The 16,749-nt window shown below is 36.8% G+C and overlaps 2 long non-coding RNA genes across 4 annotated transcripts; both read left to right on the forward strand.

The window, feature by feature from the left end:
• Nucleotides 1-1,425: 1,425 nt before the first annotated feature.
• Nucleotides 1,426-3,261, forward strand: LOC147512273 (uncharacterized). The gene is made up of 3 exons (XR_015217165.1): nt 1,426-1,910; nt 1,989-2,315; nt 2,396-3,261. It is a non-coding gene; the product is annotated as an uncharacterized LOC147512273 (long non-coding RNA).
• Nucleotides 3,262-8,629: 5,368 nt separating this feature from the next.
• LOC147512274 (uncharacterized) lies at nt 8,630-15,977 on the forward strand. Of its 3 annotated transcripts, XR_015217167.1 has the most exons (8): nt 8,630-8,672; nt 8,779-8,965; nt 9,865-9,972; nt 11,524-11,579; nt 11,926-11,959; nt 14,286-14,318; nt 14,540-14,748; nt 15,761-15,977. It is a non-coding gene; the product is annotated as an uncharacterized LOC147512274 (long non-coding RNA). The 3 variants fall into 3 exon arrangements; XR_015217168.1 differs by lacking the exon at nt 11,926-11,959; XR_015217166.1 differs by lacking the exon at nt 11,926-11,959 and having other exon boundaries at nt 14,286-14,748.
• Nucleotides 15,978-16,749: the final 772 nt, after the last annotated feature.

The following is a 16,749-nucleotide window of genomic DNA, read 5'->3' on the forward strand; positions in this document are numbered from 1 at the left end:
AAACAAAACTATATATCACATTTGACAAGTACCCTCATATAAACTTACCTTTTCACGCTGTTTTCTCCTGATTGACTATGGTTCGGGGTCTCTACCATCAATACTCTTACCTTTCTTCATTTTCTTCTTGTTCTCTTCCTCCTCATTGCCATGAGCCCCATTGCGATACAACCAAGATTTATATATCCATGATGTCTAATATGTGACCAGGGCAGAAAAACCATTAAATGAAGTTCAATCAACAACATTTAATATATATAATACATATACCAAGTGACACAAAGTTTATCAAATAATCAGTCCTTAATTCAACTTTTAAGTCCATGATTTTGCTTGAATTAATTTACAATGTGGCTATAATGTGAGCATAAGAATGTGTCTCTATCCCTCCCCATCTATTATAATAAAACAAAATGGATTGACAAAGGGTGGTGAGGATCGTCTTGGGATCTGAGTTAGATGTGCGTGGGGATTTGCATAGACACGTATATGGCTTAGAACGTTTTGAAATATTTAAAAGGTTACTTAATGAATTAATTAAATTTTTTGTAATAAAAGATTGGTTTGGTAATTAAATGTTTAAATTTGTTATAGTACCAATTACTTCATTTACCAAAAAATAGTTATCAATTATCCAAAAAAGTGGTTGTATTAATAGTTATATTGACTTTCTACATGTGAATTTCTACACCATTTAAGAAATTTTGAAACGTCATTTCCAATTTTTGTAAGGGAAATTAGTAACTCTTTTGACTTCTTAATTACTTCAAAGATCGGTTACCAAACACAATATGTATTAAATATCTTGAACCTTTTGGAGTGCATTTTAATTATAGGCTAACCAAAAGTCCACAATGAAATATCACGAGTCTTCCTATATCAGTAAGCCATTTACTCATTTAGCGTCTTTCTCTCCCTCTCTCTCTTGGTAACGGAAAAATTGAAAGGATTTAAAGAAAGTTTTCACTCAATTCTTTAGTTCCAAAAGGAACGTAAGTGAAACTGAATTTCTCCTCCCATCATTTGGCCTCTCATAATCTCGCACAGCTCTCTAGCAAAGCTCTTAGGTAATTTCAAATCCAATTTAAGTTCAAATAGATTCGATTTTCATTTGGATGGATTTGGTTAAATAAAATATTTAAAATTTGGTTGCAAAACGAGTGTTTCTACAGCAACACACACTTTGAACCGAATTTGTGAACACAATGACGTGGCAAGCAGAGAGACCTTGATTTGCAGTACTTTTTTGAGAAATACATACCCTGCTTGATGAGTGCCACGTCAGTGTGTTCACAAATTCGGTTCAAAAAATTCGGTTGCTATAGAATTTTGGTTTGATATATATAATATATATATACGGGCCGGCTAGGTAGACAGCAGAATTCAAAACAACATCCAAACAGCAGAGTTCAAGCCGTTGGATCAAAATAAAATCACGCCCAGATCTAAACACCGAAATTTCAAAATATAATTTACGAACGGTTTGGATTTTCTCTGACTCGCACTTTCTCTTTCCTATTCGTCTCTCCAAATATATCGTGACTCTCTCTCTCTCCAAACTCATAATCGAAACCATCAGGAACTAGTTTTAGTTGAATCAAATCCAAACACTAGCAGTAATGTGATTTTTTTGGCACACGGATTAATTATGGTATTTTGTTTTTTTAATGCATAATATAAAAAGGAAATCAAAGGGAAGGAAGTAATAAGAGAAAACAAATGGGTACGAAATTGATGTTAGATCTATGAAATTGATGGTTACGAAGAGAAGCTACTAAAGCTATTGTGACACACTATTTCTGCTTCTTGTTATTTGGTTTTTTTCAACTGTATTTGTTATATGCATTTGATGTAGATCTACATGATATTCGGACGGTTTAGTTTATAATCGATGTAGATCTGGCTTCAAGGTAATTTGTTTCATTTCACTCGACATTTCATGATTTTTTTCCCGGAGTTAGTTTAACCTGGTTATAATTTGTTGGCAGGTTCTTGTACTTGAGAAGCATCATACATCTAAAATATCAGATTTTCCTAATCTCCAGCCTTTGGTGACATTTGGATTTCGAGGGGAGGCATTGAGTTGCCTGTGTGCACTTGGGAATTTGACTGTTGAAACAAGAACCAAAGATAAACAATGGCAACACACTTGACTTTTGACCATATAGGTTTACTGACATGTGAAAGGAAAACAGCACGCCAGATTGGTACCACAGTTACTGTTGAGAAGTTATTATCTTCTTTGCCTGTTCGAAGCAAGGAATTCAGTCGCAATATCCGAAAGGAGTATGCAAAGCTAATTTCTTTTATTGAATGTGAGTGCTTAGCTAATTTCTTCACTCATCTTGAAACTGTGGGATTGTAGTTTGGTTTTGACAGCCTTGTTATATTTCAGGCGTATGCCCTTATTGCCAAAGGAGTTCGATTAGTTTGTGACAACACAATTGGAAAGAACGCAAAATCTGTGGTCCTCCGAACACAAGGAAACAACTCCATTAAAGACAACATCATAACTGTATTTGGCATGAATACATTCTCGTGCTTAGAGCCCTTGAGTATTTGCATATTAGAAAGTTGTATGGTTGTACTTTTGCATATAAGAAATCTATGTATCGGATGTGGTAGAGTGGGACACCTCAAGGAAGACTGCCCCCAAGAAGAAAGACGGAGTGAAGGTATTTCAATCAGAGAAAAAAGTGACAGGTGGTGAGACTGGTAGTGCACCTGCTATAGAAGGAGCCAGGATCAATAGCGGATGAAGGAGCACAGTCAGAGACAGCTGAGGATGTGGCATAGATGTAGCAGCAGCATGGGTAACAGATGGTAGTCTGGTTTGGTGCCAAATCACTTTTCTAGTGGAGACAAGTGTGCTAATGTAGGCGAGGGTAATCTGTTAATCAAGTAAACAGCTGTACCCTTGAGCATTCTCTTTGGTGCTTAGAGCCATCACATATTCATTAGTTGCTTGTGCCCATGTTGTTGCTGTTGTGCTGGATTGGCGAATTTCGCGGTCTCTCTCATTAAGCTACCAATTAGTATAATCAGATGGTTCATTGATCAGATTCCTTGTTGATCCTGAAGATGATTGTCAAATAATTCTTTGTTGTTTCACTCATTATTTTTTTGCATGGGTGAATTTTGGAGTGTGGGATTTCTTGCATTGGTGAATTTTGAAGTATCGTTCTTGTAAACTTTCAGCAGATCGGTTGTTAATGTTGAGGATTTTTTTTTTCTGACATTTATGTTTCTTTTCTTGCTTTAGTGTACCATTTTCTTTTGTTCAAATCGTGGATTGCCAGTTTGAATCATGGATTACCAATCTGTTAATGTGTATTCCCAGTTTGAATTACTTTGATGGTGGATTGATTTGTGTCAGGCTGCAGCTAAATCTTGGATTATTAGATTTGAGACAAACTTAAACCCAACAATGTCAGGCATTCCGAACGAAACTTCGTGATTCCACCCGGAATTTCGGTTTTCCAAAAAATTGAAATTTCAAATATAGTGTCGAAATTTTCGAAATTCCGAATGTGATAGAGTCGAAACTCACTCATGCAAAAAAATCATGTCAATGTGGGAAAAACTCACTCCACACGCAAAACTTTGAAAAACAGTTCCTCAAAGAAAATTGCATCTAAGAAAAACCAGCACAACATCAACTCACTCAAATTACCAAAACAAATTAGTATTTCAAAGCAACACATTATACGTTGGGAAATACCAGTTTTGTTGTATGAACTTTTATTATTAGAGGATCTTGGTGGATTCGAACCACCATCATTTTTGGATATCTCCAAACTGCTCTGCCCTTTGAGCTAAAGATCCACTATTGTCGATTTGGATGTTTGCTCAACAAATTATTTAAAAAACAACATATCCCAACTTAGCAAATTAGTAAAAACTCAACAAAAATCACTCGAAGACATTTTATCGAATACCATATGAAACAAATTTGAAAGCTTGAACTCATAAATCATAACTCAAAAATGGTGAAAGTGCAGATTTATGGAGGGATAACTGGTTCAGCTCTACATCTATGCAAAATCGCCTAAACTTGGTTGCTAAAGACCTCAAAGGATACAAACACAAGGTGTGCGCACTAGTGCAAAATAGCTCACGTCCTGTACCTCCAATTTTTTTCAACAGTTTCTGAACTCTATAGGTGTTAACATTAACGACGTGCATAGTGGAGATTCAAGTGGACCTGACTATAGTGTTTGGACTCCTAACATCAAGCGCATATTCACTTGCAATTACTATAGTTTGGTCCTCCTGAACCAAATGAGATCAAGCTTAACACAGATGACGCAGCTTTAGAATAAACCAACCGTAGTTCCTACTCATTCTAAGCTCACTAAAAAAATGTCAATTAAGAATGCCCCTTTAACTCCTACCACAATATCATGTCAATGTGGGAACATTTTCGAACCCACCCACCTTGATGATGAACTTAGTCAGTAGTCTTACCAACATCAACGGTATTTTTTAAAGTGCACACTATCTCATACAAGCTTAAAATGCGCATGAAAAACAATACCATGAGAGCAGATTCCCAACGCAAGGCAATGACTCGTTCATGGAAAGCTTCGAGGACAGTTCTGGGGAGGAGCTTTTCAGAATTAGTCCCCTCTTCTTCTCTATGATAGATGTTCCGGCCCTACAAATGTGGCCCAATAAAAGCCCAATTCAATATAAAGCCTACGTTCAGAGTCCATGCTACAAAAAAGCCCACGCTCAGTGCCCATCTATAAAAAATCTCACGCTTAGAGCCCATGCTCAGAGCTTATCTACAAAAAAGCCCACGCTCAGAGCCCATGCTCAAAGCTTATTTACAAAATGCCCACGCTCAGAGCCAATGCTCAAAGCCTACATACCTACACATAAAATCAATATCAATTGCGCACATGTTTTGCGAGTCAAACAACTTCCACATCGTCCACAACTTCGTCCCGACATTCAAGATTCACTTCCACCAACTTCATCCCATGATTATACAGTTCTCCCACTTCATCCCACGATTAGACAGTTCTCCCGCCAGTTCTCCAACTCCATCCCACGATTGGACAGTTCTCCCGCCAGTTCTCCAACTTCATCCCACAATTGGACAGTTCTCCCGCCAGTTCTCCAACTTCATCCCACGATTGGAATATTAGAGAACAATGAAGTAATTATCACCAATCCTACCTATAAAATCCAACCTTCGTCATTTTTCCAGAACTATGCATCGAGACTTGATCCCAAGCAATACATTTGGGTACGTAGGCAACTTCACATTGAAGTTCAGTCTCATCTTTCCCCAACAACCATCTCCTTCACCATCTCCAAAAACATTACTTCCGACCCTCAACTGGTGTGTTTTGGCAAATCTTGCTGAAACATATTTGGCGCGGTCTGTGCTCCTACCCTCAACCACAAAAAAAAAAGTTACGTCAATAGCTTCTCGAAAAACAAACAACGGTGAAAAAATCCCTTTTACCGCACAAGTTCAGCACTCCCCTTCTGCTGGGAATTCACTTTCCAAGTCCGATGGTCCTCGGCCATCTGCGACTGAGAGAGTGGGTATCCATGTATCCGATCCATCAACTCAAGTCGACCGTCAAGAATAACAATCTGAAGAAAAAGCTGCGTCAACTTCTCGAAGATGATTCAGGGTCCACGGAAAAAAGTGTTTGGGATCGTTTGAACACTGAAGCATCTCTGTCAAAGACTCCAAATACAAACTCCTGCACCAAGAGAAATCGTGCGAGTCGCTTACGAAAGGCTTCGTGCAAACAGAATGTGCAACGTTGAAAGCCAACACTTTTCAGTGCAATCATAAGCGAATCCACAAATTCCTTTGCCGACCTTTATGTCGATCACCCTGTGAGGGATCACCAACTCACAAAAGATCTCATGACAAAAACCGGTTTAGCCGATTCGAACCGTACTAAGGGAGATCGGCAAAATATCCATATAGGTTGGCAAGGCAGACTACCTAACCAACGAAAAACACATAAAGTTCCTACCCTAAGCTCTAGGAGGGGTAGGCAAGCCATCGAAGTCCTCGCGTCGCGAATGCATAACAAGATATCGCCCGATTTCGACAAAGCAAAGACTATTCACCAAGCAGTTCCAGTTCACAACCTAGTCGCCCAAGTTGTAGTCCCAATCCAAGAGCTCATTGTCAACCAAAGTATGTTGACAATGGTAGCCATGGAGATGGAGACTCACTTGCATCAGGTCAAGAAAATGGTTGTGACAGTCCAGCATTTCGTCCGTATTCTCCCGATGTTCACCATAGGAGACGAAGGAACCGATCTCCACTACTGGCTCAGTTACCTTCACCTGCATGGACGGGTCGACGAGAACTCACTCCACCTCCTCCGAAGAAATCTTGGCCAAAACGTCCACAGTTCGGTTGTGACCATCGTCGAGAGAATGTTCTATTTTCTGAACGACGTCTCCATGAAATGATACTGAAGGCTGTTAATGATAAGGAGTCACGAGAAAACAAAATACGAAATCTCGCTATAGAGAATGGTATCGATTCTCCTTTCTCTCTCCGAATCCAAACAACCGTTCATCACAAGGACTTCAAGCAACCAGAATTCGAAAAGTATGATGAGATTGATAGAGATCCTTTGATGCATCTTGTTAATTACAGAAACAAGATGATCTTATGGACTTTCAACAATGCTCTTCTTTGCAAGTTATTCCCATCCACACTCATTGGAATTGAGTCGATGAGATGGTTTAACATGCTTCCAGAAAGATCCATCCACAATTTTACTGATCTTGCATATAAGTTTGCCGAGCATTTTTGTCACAATTGGAAAGAACCGAAAAATATTGATTCTCTATTCAGTATTAAAAAACAAAAGGATGAAAAGCTCAGTAAGTTTGTTGCGAGATTTCAGAAAGCGGATGTTGAAATTCCAGATGCATCTGATATTATTGTCATTTATGCTTTCAAGGAATGCATTAATTATGATAGGGACGACGTTTACAACTCTATAGTAAAAGACGTCCCAACAACTCGTTATGAACTTTTTGCTCGAACTCAACAGTTTATTCGAGTTGAAGATGATGCATTGGCACGAGTTCACAGAGATAGAGATCGGATAAGCAAGCCACAGGAACAAAGTCAAAAACTGAAGTTTTAACAAACTACCGATCAAAAGTTCAAGAGTGATGGTAGGCCACAACAATGGAACGACAAAGAACAAAAGAAACTTCCCGAGTTAAAGCTTACCACCCTCAACGAGAAGTATGTTGTTATCTATGAGAAGATTAAGGGAAAGAATATCTTATCTCCACCTTTTCCTCTCTCCAAAGATACCAAGGCTACACGTGACAAATCACTGTGTTGCAAATTCCACGACGATTTTGGTCATGAAACTGAACAATGCCAATCTCTAAGGGGTAGAATCCAAGGTTTGATCGAGAAGGGTATGCTCCAGGATTACGTGCTGGGTAAAACGAAACAAGCTTTAGTCGTGACCGCACACAATGTAATCAAAGTCACTCATGCCAGAGTTGATTCAATGTCTAACACCCAGCGCAAGAATTTCAATCACTCCAAGATCACTGATCTCAGCCACCACTATGTTTATAGTGGATATGATGTTCTCCACGGTATGGGTATTGAGACTTATGAGGAAGGACCTCTCTGTTGGACTAACAATGATCTGATAGGAGTGCACCATCCTCATTATAATGCTGTTGTAATACAAGCTTTTGTTGGAATTCATTGTGTGCAGAAAATCATGATCGATACAGGTAGTTTGGCAAGTGTGATCTACAAGCGTTGTTACAAAGGACTCAATCTCCCCGAGAAAATGATAGTTTCCGATCCAAATCCAATCATTGGCTTCGATGGGACAACAGCAAAATCAATTGGTAGATGCTCTCTTCCGGTGACATTAATGAATAAGGAAGTTACAATTGATTTTCTTCTCATGGATTGTAACTCCTCATACAATGTCATTCTCGGAAGAGATTGGATCCACTCAATAGGAGCTGTCGTTTCTACTTTCCATCAGGCTATCAAGTTCTGGTGTGATGGTATGGTATGCAAAATTCAAAGTGATCAGATAGCACACTACACCAAAACAGGATATTTGTAACGCACACATTTTTTAATTTGTAACAGTTTTTTTACCGTTAGTGCATTCCTACTACTTTTTTACCGTGAGAAATGATGGTAAAGCGTTAGTTTAATTGCGAGTGAGATTTGAATTAATTTCTAACGGTTTTATTTATTTTGGTCGCGAGATTTTATCGTTAGGCAAACGTTAACAAAGTAAAAAAATAATAATAATAAACTAAAAATTATAAATTTGGGAATGAGGGAAATTCGGGAAGAAAATAAAAAAAAAACTCAAACTAAAATAAAAACTCCTCTCTCTTCTCAACCTTCTAAAATCTCTTATCATCTAGGGTTTTAGCGCTCGTGCTCTCCCACCACGGCCCCCAAAGTACTCCTTCCCCTCTGTCTTCTTTTTACACTCACTCTCTCACTCCCACAAATCTCAAATCTCCTCACTCATCGCGACTCACACTCAACCAAATACTAAACCTCTTCTTTTTTTTTTCGTTGTTAAAATCAAATTATGATTTCAGATTTACTAATCTTTTGTTTCGGGTATTTTTTAGATTGTTTTGTAACACTTCATGAGGTTGAACCCATCAAGGTAAATAATTGGGTTATTTAATTATTTTCTAATAAATTTTGATGATTTATGAAATGGGATTTAGTTAAATTTTGAATTTTTCCTTTTGCATTTGGTTTTTTTGTAGTTGAGTTCAAGGTAGAATACTCTAAATCTGCCTTGATATGACAAAATGGCAGAGAAAACAAGCAGAGGTCTAGTAATATACGGAGATGAATTGATGCCACTCATTTCTCCATCTCATACCCATATTCATCAATTCACATCTCGAGGTACCTATGGCTTTTTATCTCTCCCTCATTCTCCACCTTCAGGTTTGTCCTCTTTTCTTGTTTATGTATGTTTGAATGGTTTATGATTCAAAGTACATGAATGGTGTTGTTTTAATTGGTTCATTAGTTCCCATTTTCGTTAGAAATAGCTTTACTCAAATACCCATGTAGTTTGTTTGTCTTGAAAAGTAGACTAAGTTATCCTATTTGATCAGTGAGCTAGTTTTTGTATATTGGATTCAAACTGAAATTGGGTTTTTATATGATGACATTACTATTTTCTTAAACCATTAACCAGGCTAGATTCTTCTTGTAGTAGTACAAGAATAAGTAAGGCACTTGGGGAACTTATTAAGTTATTGTGACTTAGAAATATACAATTTGTCAAGTCATTGTTGAAGGGTTGTGCGACATCATTTTATCGTTGATATATCGTTTTGTACATTATAGGTCTCTAGTAGCTTGAGTTGTAGTGGTGTTTGTGGCTTTTGTTAGGTATACCTGATTTGGAAAATTTGATTAATGATATGCCAGTCAACCATCAATTTTCTAGTTTGTCTAAATATTTGAAGGACCATAAATACTTGAATACCATCTATTTGTAATCCTTAGTATTTCTAGGCAGATGTCTCATTTTAGGTAAAAAGAGGTTTATTTGAGGTGCTTTCTATTTGTTAATGGTGTTGTTGGTTACCCTCCCGTACTTCTTGGTTTACGTCCAATTCACTACTTATTTATACATTAATTAGTCCAACAAACCCCCCTATGATGAGCTTTTACATTGTGTCCATTGAGCTTACTAGATATGAAAAAAAAAGAAAAAAAGAAAAAGAATTCTCAATGCTTCTAAAACTGTTACTTTCTTTTGCTAGCTTATTTATTGTAATCTTGGGCTAGTCTTTTGTCTCCTAATAACCCATCCGTGTATTGACTCCTTATAGGTTGATACTCAAGTTTCTATTCTTGTAACAATCTGGGTAGACGATTATATGGGTCAGATGGCTCTTTCTCTAGGCAACCTCTCCAGTCTGGAAGATTTCGTGCACCAGGTATCATCATGATCTCACCCGTGGATTAGGTTCGCTATATCTATTATTGAAGTTAACATTGCAAATTCTATTTAAGATTTTTTCAGCGTAACATGCCATAAGTAGTTTTTTTTTGCTCGGTCATGCCATAAGTAGTTGCTCTCAGTCGGTACGAAATGAAAATTTATCTTTTTCTTTCATTGGGCATCGAATTTTTCGAAGGGTTGTGTAAACTTAATGGTTAGGTTTTTTTTTTTTTTTTGATCACTATTATAATGAAACGTATATTTCGTATTTTACACTACCTTGGGTCTTTACGCAAGTGCATATGAACTGTTTGAATAAACTTCTAATAGAAATATGCCTGGGTTCATGAGCAAAACGGTGCCTCATACGCTAAGACTCAAGGGGCGCTCTAACATAAAATAGAGTAATCAAGTTTAAACACTTTAGAGTTGTAACAAGTAGTGAACTTGTTTGACACTAAACATAGGTATATTAATACATGCACAGCATTCTGGAATTTTCAAGTTTACATACATGCACAAACTTGTTATCTGTTTAGAGATAATTCTATCAACTATTTTCTATCAAATCTTGCATTGACCTTCAGGAGTTTTCAAGTTATTTTACGTTTTTTTACTTTGTTTGAAGTTCTGTTCCTAATCAAGCAGGGCTAGTTCTAACATGTAGAGTGCAACCTGGCCTGCACATAGGCCCTGCCACCTCACCTATATTTCAGAACAAGTCTTAATGTTATCTTCTTTCCTAGCATTAGGTCAACATGGTTGCCAATGAGAGCTTAGGTTATATCTATCTTTAATTATGTAGGTACAAAATGATCATATATCATCCAATGTTGCTTAGTCAACCTTGTGTTAAATTATTTCGTGTTTTCATTCATGTTTTACTTATGGTTCTATTTACTTTAGAAATGGGTGTATGCTGATTTATTTAGTGTTCAATTTTGATTGACAATTGGAGCTATTTATCCGTTTCGTGTATTTTTGTGCTTGTGCTCTTTGTTATTGATGTTTTCTAGAACAAAACTATAAGTTGCACATTATGCAACAAATGCAAGGTGTAGAAGAGGATTAGTTTTGTTCTTAAGGGTCTACTATAAACTTATATATTATAATGTGAGTGAAATTGGAATGTGAATAACAGCATGCTTGGTTTCTTTACCTTGCATACTCTCAGTTTGACATGTGGCCTTTAAACATGGCGCATCTAAATCTTTATCACATGTGATTTTGTACACATTCAGTTCCTATCAAACATGTTATGTAAGTTATGGGATGATATATTTTTAAGTGCACACTACACCAAAAGGGTGATTTAGTAACGCACTCCTTTTTCACTTAGTAACGTTTTTTCACCGTGACACACTTACAAACGTTTACAAAGCGTAACTATATAATTTTTTCCGTTACTTAATTTCAGATAATTATCGGAATTAATTTCTTACGGTGAGCTAACACATTGATACCGTTAGAAAAAACAAATTAGAAAAATAAAAGACATTCCAAAACCAAAGGATGCCGCACTCATCTCTCACTTTCTCACTTTCAGAGGGCCGAGATGTGGATAGCTCAAATCTAGACAACCTGATCTAAAAAGAATTGATGGTAAGTTATTTGTCTTCTTCTCTTTTTTGGGTTTGGAAAATTTAGATTTTTTATTTTCGCTCCTTCCTCTTGGGTTTTTCTCGTTATTAGTAAATATTCTTCAATTCTTTTCTTGGCTTTTTTTCATTATTGGCGTTGGGTTTAATTGGATTTTAGATTTTTGTTTTAGAACGAGGCAGGGTTTTGTCAATGGTACGCTCAACATTTCTGATTGGGTCAATTAATTTTGCTAAGGGGTATTTGAACACAAGTGTGTCGGTTATCTCTTAATATTCGCTGAATATTTTAAATTGTTTCATAAAAATTATGGCGTTGTTCAAAAGTTCTATTTTTTCACCCTTCGCAGATGTTGTTTCAATCTCTTGGTTCTAGGGAAAAAGGTACGAAAACGGTGGAATTTAGAATTTTGTTGTTAGTTTTAGTGTGGATTCCCAATAGATTTTTCTTGTTGATCTTTGATTAACATGGTTGTAGACTTGATGCGGAAACAGTGATAAAATGATTCTACCTCCTGAAATAGGCCGTAGACATTATCTACCATACCTTTAGATATGGGCACAGAGTCGTAGACACATAGATTGGATTGTAGATTGGATTGGATTCCAATTAAAATACGTTGTTCGACGATTAGTAAGACTGCATAAGGCATGCCGGATGCGTTGTTCCGACCAAGAAGATCGCGAGAAGGCATCTTTGGATGCAATTTTAGTGGTTAGGGATCTAAGGGAAACTTTGTCACGGAATCAACTATTTCTGCTAAAACAAGAAATTAGAAGTGGAAGGTTATGTCCGTTTGTGTTTTCCCAAGGCACTTAATGGCTGGTGTTTTCGGTGGTAGTATTTTTTTGAGAAGTTCAGAGAAAATGCTAGATATAAGTATTGGAGAGCTGTGTCCGACCTTAAGGAGCAAAAGTACTGTTTTTGAAATTTTGTAGCTCGAGATCACATCAATGCCATGGTGCAACCTCCATGCTTTTTAAGTATTCTTGCTGCTCTTAAGGATGCTGAGGTTACTAATTTAGTACCTTTTGCTCCTGCAACATCTGACATCCTTGGTGTCCAAATTTGATAGGTTTTAGCTCTTGAAACATAACACATCTTGGATCCCCTGCACCTGTGTAGCAAAGCTTCACTTGGCCTTCTAAATTCCTAGTAATTCCTCCCATCCTCAGCTTTTGACTTGTTATGTGTCCATCTGCATTTAGCTTCACGGTACCATCCTCTGGCTTGCTCCATATGCACTGCCTAGTTTTTTTCCTTGTATATTCCGCCTTTTCCTAGTCCGTTCAAGAAAGACCTTAACGGTTAGTGTCTTTTACTACCGATAATTATCCTTAAAGGTATACCCCATGTTATTCACCACTCTGCTTCTAAAAGTCCGCCAATCCCGAAAACCGCTTCAAAACCTCCTCAGTAGTTTATTTCCCAACGAGTCACCTAAGCTAGTAATTATTTACCATTGTAAGACTGAATTTTATGTTGAAGATGATCGGTGACAAAGCATCCTTTGCTCAATCGAATTGCCACGCCTAGTACAAGATTTTCACCTTCCTAAGTTTAGTGGGAAAAAGTCGCGGACCGGTGATCTCTCACTTCTCCAACAAGGAGATGGAAAGAGATAACTTATACCCCCTCGATCTTCACATCGGTATGAATTACTGACTAGATTCATGGTCGGAAAGTGGCAATGCTGGCCATCGACAGATTTCATAAACCAACCCCAAGAAAAATATATACATAAGTAAAAGTAGATTAAGGGTTTTGAACGAGGCATAGTTTTTAATTATCAAAGAAATAATTTTATTAAAAATATTGTAGATTTATATAATTCCGCAAGTCCACATGCATCTGATAAAACAATCTAAACATTAAACACTTAAAGATCAAAGCTCTAGCCATCAGGCCAACTTTAAATTCAAACAACAGGATGTAAGATCAATAAAAAATAATACTCGAACCACGGGTTAGACACACAAGACCAGCAGAACGTCAAGCCAGACCGCGTAATCGGTTTGCATATCTTCGCGTTGAACAATGGTAGCCGCCTTTCTCAAATCCCCAGTTTGGATCCACCAGTTCTACAAGAGGCGTTGAAGGGTTTTGTAATCTTAATCTACGTAGGTAGGCTGAGAAACTGCGGTTGCATGATCTAGTAGAATCACGATAAAATTGTCGTTCAATCTGTTCTTGTCTTGTCATTGAAGTTAGCTTCACTGGTCTACGCCGCCCCAAAGGCTCAACAGCTGCAGATTCTTCAGCGAGGATGCCGAGGATGAGATGTTTGCTTTCGAGACAGTTGGGATGAGAAAATTAGACCATTACTACCGACTTCACTAGTGACCGGTGTTGGTGTTGGTGTTGCACTTTGCGTCTGACGAGTTGAAGTAGCAGAAAATAGACACTATTATTAGGAACGCCCTCATGACGAATAGGTTGATGAAATTCTTACAAGCCGCAGCCATGACAAATTGCTTTCCTAGGAGGAGTAATCTCTAATAATAACTTGTGATGCTGGTGTGTACCTTTTCCAAAGGAATTGGTTAGCCTCATCAAGAATGATACTAGTGTATTACCTCGAATAGGTGCATATAAAGAGATTTCTTTCCTCATTTATCTATTTATGAGTGACAAGATTTTTTTTTGGTTTTGGATGATAGTTTATATGCTTAACAGTGATCCTCTATAATTTGGGGTGTGAACTTGCAGATGAATTTGGAGTATTTTGTCATAGATAGTCAGGTATTGTGCTTACAACTTTTGTTAGTTACCTTCATTTTGTGTCCATTCAGACTGGGTGAGCATGTAAACGAACACCTAATTTCTTTATTTAGAAGAAAAAGGTTTAAAAGCAGACATATGTGGCTGAATGAGACTTATCTTTAATTATGTTATAGCTGTAAATGATGATATAGTAGAGGAAAGTGTGTGACCTGTAATAACAGTTTGCTATCCTGTAACAGATACTATACTTTCAGTGGATCCGTATATCTTTTAAGGGATTAATTCTAAATCATTGATATTCTTTTGAGTTCTTCTGTATGGTATTATCAGAGATAATAAGAGAGCAATGGAGGAAGTTTTCGGGGGGAATGTTGAGAATTTTCGCCACTATGATGTCTGTTTGAACGTGATGGCCAGTCGCATTGCTGCAGTTTGTGCTTCAATAAGGGTATGCATTTGTCATAGCTGAAATTGTTTAATTATTTTGACTTTGGTTAAGTCTTGTGATGTCTATGGTTGGTTGCCAATATATTGTCAAAGGAGGCGTCTATGGCGGCTTTTTTAGTGAAAATAGTTGTAGGATATTTTGGAAACCCAACGCTTTGCGCCTCTGCCTCGCCCTTTAGAGGGATCAGACTGCTTGAAGTCCATTTTATTTTCCCACTTTTTTGGTTACAAAATAAAATCTTTGTTGTTGGAGCTCTTTAACATACTCTTTTTGTTGAAACTTGTTTCTCATTTTGTGAAGAGTAACCTTTAATTCTATATGAAGATTAACAGTAGGCTAGGAATAAGTGTTTTTTTTTCTTGGGTAATTGCCTTTTCGAGAAATTGAGGGAATTTTTGGCATTTAAGTGTTCACCGAAAGTATGTATGAGAGCATAAAAAATTGTTGAAACCTAAGTCGATGGACATTTCATATTCTTGAACCCACTCTACAAAAAAAACGTTGAAGCTTAAGTAAGATGGACATTTCAAAAAAAAACTGGAAGTGATGTATATGTTGTTTTCATTTTAATTTTGGTATATAATTTATAGTGTCTTTTTTATTTGAGGATTGGTTATTTGACTTAACTGGCATTGGTCGAGATGGTTAAGTAGCTGGTTCTACGAATCAATATATTTGAGTAGTTAGTTCTAAGAATCAATATATTATTTGATTTTCAGGTTATGACAGGATTTATGTTTATGAAATGTTGAAAATACAAAGGAGACTCTGCCGAAATTTTTATGTCTTTCGTCAAGGTGTCTGACAAGGTTATAGGGTTTTGGAGAGTTACTTAAACTTTCATGTCTATACTATGTTTCTATTGCTACTAGCCTACTACCATATTCTCTTTTCTGAATTTCGTAGTTTGAGTATAAGGAGCTACTACTTAAGAATATGATATAAGTATATATCTATACATATTTGTTTTCTACTGCCTGATTCCTTTTTATATATTTGTATTGGTGTATAGGATGAAAGAGACTTTTCTGATGATACCATCCCAAAATCATCTCCTGATGCTTACAACTATTGAAGGTGCTAGTTCTATACAAATGACGTGAGAGTTTGAGTTTAAGAACAAGTCTCATTGATTTGGAAAATAGTGTGTATTTCATTCGTGGCAAATCCTATTTATGAAAGATGTTTTGGTGATGTTATTTTAATAAAAGATTATGTGATTGGATGTACTTATGAGATTAATTTCTTGTTTATATTATGGACAATTGTAGAATACTTAATAAGTGGGGGTATTTTTTGCGGAAATTATTTTTTTTACATATCAAATAGTTTTGTAACGGTGGAAAACCGTAACTAAGCTTTGCAATGAGTAACACTTACGAAGCAGCAAAACCGTTACCAAAAGAAAATTAACCGTTACAAACTTTATAAATCAGTAACGCAAAAAAGCGTTACTAATTTTATAAAACTTCTTCGATGTTAGAAAAGATTAACACAAAAAGCGCATCGATTTTATAAAACCGTTACTAATGTTAGCAAAGAGTAACACTAAAAAAATGTTACTAATGTTATAAAACCGTTACTAAATAGTAATACAATTGAGCAAAGAAAACCGTTAGTAAATATTTTCAGTTACGAAAAAAACCGTTAGCAAAATAATGCTTTGTAACGCTTTTAAACCATTACAAATATTTGTAACAGATTACCCACGCCCAAACTGTTATGGATAAAAAGCGTTACAAATATTTTTTGTAACGGTTTTTGACTGTTAGTAATAGCCTGTTATGGTATAGTGGCAGCTTTGAAGTGCCATGAGTCTGTACTCGAAGATTATAAAGATTCGGAAGTCAAGGGCAACACCATCCTAAATGTCGATGGGGTAAAATAGCAATTATAGAATTCCATTGGCCAGGTAAACGCTATGGAGCAGTATTTAGGTGGCCCCCCGACCATCGACAGGCTCCTTGAAGTATAGATCGGCAACAAGGAAGAAGAAACCAC

Source organism: Coptis chinensis, chromosome 3 (genome assembly GCF_015680905.1).
Source record: "Coptis chinensis isolate HL-2020 chromosome 3, ASM1568090v1, whole genome shotgun sequence".
NCBI lineage: Eukaryota > Viridiplantae > Streptophyta > Magnoliopsida > Ranunculales > Ranunculaceae > Coptis > Coptis chinensis.